This window comes from Schistocerca serialis, chromosome 1 (genome assembly GCF_023864345.2).
Source record: "Schistocerca serialis cubense isolate TAMUIC-IGC-003099 chromosome 1, iqSchSeri2.2, whole genome shotgun sequence".
Taxonomy (NCBI): Eukaryota; Metazoa; Arthropoda; class Insecta; order Orthoptera; family Acrididae; genus Schistocerca; species Schistocerca serialis.
Window position 1 is genome coordinate 1,051,693,124 of NC_064638.1, and position 2,963 is coordinate 1,051,696,086.

A 2,963-nucleotide genomic window follows, 5' to 3' on the forward strand; every position below is an offset into this window, starting at 1 on the left:
TAAACAACCTATTGGTGTTTCTGTCTTGTATTTAATTGACTTGGGATGCTTTAAAAGTATGAAGTACAATCTGACTCTTATTTGCATTGCTCAGTGCATCAGCCAAGTTGCAAGAATGTGCACTGCAGTGAGACAATTATTTTATCAGTGTGTTTCAAGACCAAAGATCATGCTAAACGACTGAATACCACAGACATTTTATATCCTCTCTGAAGTCACATGGTGAAAAACAGAGAGAGAGAGAGAGAGAGAGAGAGAGAGAGAGAGAGAGAGAGAGTGTGTGTGTGTGTGTGTGTGTGTGTGTGTGTGTGTGTGTGAGCGCGTGCGCGCATGGGTGCTACATATGTATACAAGGACAATGCTGCAGACTAAAAGCTAGTTGTTAATATATGTCTTATTACTTTTCTTGTAGCTGCCTTGTAAAGTGACTGAAATTAGCATATTTCAGTACTTATGAAAGTATCTAATATGACAGTAGAAAATCCAGGATGGAATAATGACAGTATTATGGAAAGGATAGATTGCTACTCCCCATACAGCAGAGATATTGAGTCGCAGACAGGCACAACAAAAAGACTACTGAACATACAAGCTTTCGGCCAGAAGGCCTTCTGAAATAGACAAAATGCACACACACATTCGCGCAAACGCAGCTCACACAGACAACCTCTGTCTCTGACTGCTGGGGCCAGGAAATTGCCTTGAGCAGTTAATCAAGAAAATCAACTTGTGAAAATAATATATTAGATCTTCTGGCTACCAACAGGCTCAAACTTTTCGACTCAGCATAGAACAGGGTTTCAGTGATCGTAAGGTCATTACAGCATCATGGAATATGTTTGTAAATAGGAATATAATTAAAGATATGAGGTTATTTCTGTTTAGCAAGAGCAACAAGAAACAGATTTCAAGTTACATGAGCAGTCAATATGAAAATTTCATCTCCAGCACTGACAGCCATTCCATTCATAATTTAGAATTGCAGTGCTATTAACACTTGGTTTCAGGCAGCTTTCTGTCTCTTAGTACTACATGAGTAAACTTGCCATATACAAGTGAGTCTATTTCTGGAACTTTTCTGTAGACACTCCTGCATTTATCTAAAAGTGAGATTTTCTTTCTCTAATCTGCCATGATGAATGCTACTCTCTTTGAGTAATGAAAATAATATTCTTCTATATCTGAAACCAGAATGTGTCTTATCAGGCCTGTACACTAAAAAAGTCTTATGTACATGCTACATGTACTCTGCTATCATAGTAGCTGCTTTCTGTGTGTAATGCCCACCTGAACTTTTAAGAGAGGTTCTGCAAGCAGAAGATGTTAATACTTTACTTGAGACATTATCAATAATATTATCAAATCCCCTCAATGAACAAACCAACAACTTCTCCCCATGTATCTTATTATGCAACTACAACAGAGATCTTTTGCACAAACAAATATCCTGGGCAGTATTACACACTATCCACCTGGTGACTACACCTCCCACTTCCAAGAAACTCAGAAGCAACCCATACCTTGTCTCTCAGAACCACCAAGGCCTAGACTGTCTCAATTACTCTGCCAAGACAAGAAAGTCATGCCTAGAAGTTAGAGCCTCATTCACTGAAATCTTACCCATATCATTCACCTTGCCCTCCATCACCCTCCTAACCTCAGCAACATCATAGTCAAACCATATTACTTTCCCAAACCATTATCCCTACTCCAGTACTTGTCTCCTCTTTAAAACCTGCCACATGCATCCTACCAGTTCTACCTATTCCAGCCCTACCACTGATGAAATATACAATATCAAAGGTAGAGCAAATTGCAAAACAACACATGTTGTTTCTTGTCTGTTTTGTGTCCACTGCTCAGAGATTTATACGGGAATTATCACCACTAACATGGCTGAGCATGTGAACGGGCATAGAACTATTTGTCTTGGGAACACACAGAATATCTGCGGAATGTGCTCTACTGCATGACTCAAGGGATCCGAGTGTCTGCTACCCTACATGGGGCTATTTGGTTCCTTCCACTGGACATTAGTATTCCTGGATTCCAGGGATGGGAACTTGTTCCCAAAGGCTTTGTAATGTATCACAATGAGATTGTACATTTTGTGACGTTCTTATTTCTGCCAATTTCACGCAAGAATCCAGAGGAACTATGTGCATGGGAATTTTGAAACTCTGTCTCACTATTCTGTTCCACTTGTTGGTGAAAGAATTAATAAAACCAAGCAAACGAGCATTTTACAACCACATTTTGTATCTATTCTTCATTTTGACTGGTAATTATGAGAAAATACTGCTGTTGTATTCTGATTAAGGCAATATATGAAATACCTTGTTAGTGGAAATACACTGGAATATGTTTGTAACTCAAATTGAACATATGGCAATTATTATTCATCTGAAATATTTAAGTAATAATTCTCATTATTCAGAAAGAATTTTAACAAGACCAGAATGCTACAACCGCGATGTATTTGGGCTTCTGTCTTACAGGTTTATTTATTGAGAAGTTATATGCTCACTTTTTTTATGGAACGAAACTGAGCCTGGAAGTTTGTGATAATTTTCAAAGATTAAATTCAGGTTTTGCTTGCAACAAAATTTCATATCACATACCAACAGACAGATCAAGCAAATATACTACCATTTATTCTGCTTGCTGAATAAATTGCACATTATAATATCCTACCATCCTGACGCCCTCCTGGACTAAATCTCCATTAACTTATAACCCCTCTCTCTTATTTCACTGCCATAATCTTTTTCATTATATTTTATTTTGTACCTCCTACACTCTGTGGCATCTCCTTCTTTCATATTTTTCTACCCTCATGGGCAAACGAACAGGTGCATTCCTGAACCTTCCTGGCAAATTAAAACTGTGTGCCGGACCAAGACTCGAACTTGGGACCTTTGCCTTTCACGGGCAAGTGCTCTACCAACTGAGCTATCCAAGCA

At 38.5% G+C, this 2,963-nt stretch overlaps 1 non-coding gene across 1 annotated transcript; it reads right to left on the bottom strand.

Moving 5' to 3' along the window:
- Positions 1-2,888: 2,888 nt before the first annotated feature.
- Positions 2,889-2,963, bottom strand: Trnas-uga (transfer RNA serine (anticodon UGA)). The gene has a single exon. It is a non-coding gene; the product is annotated as a tRNA-Ser (tRNA).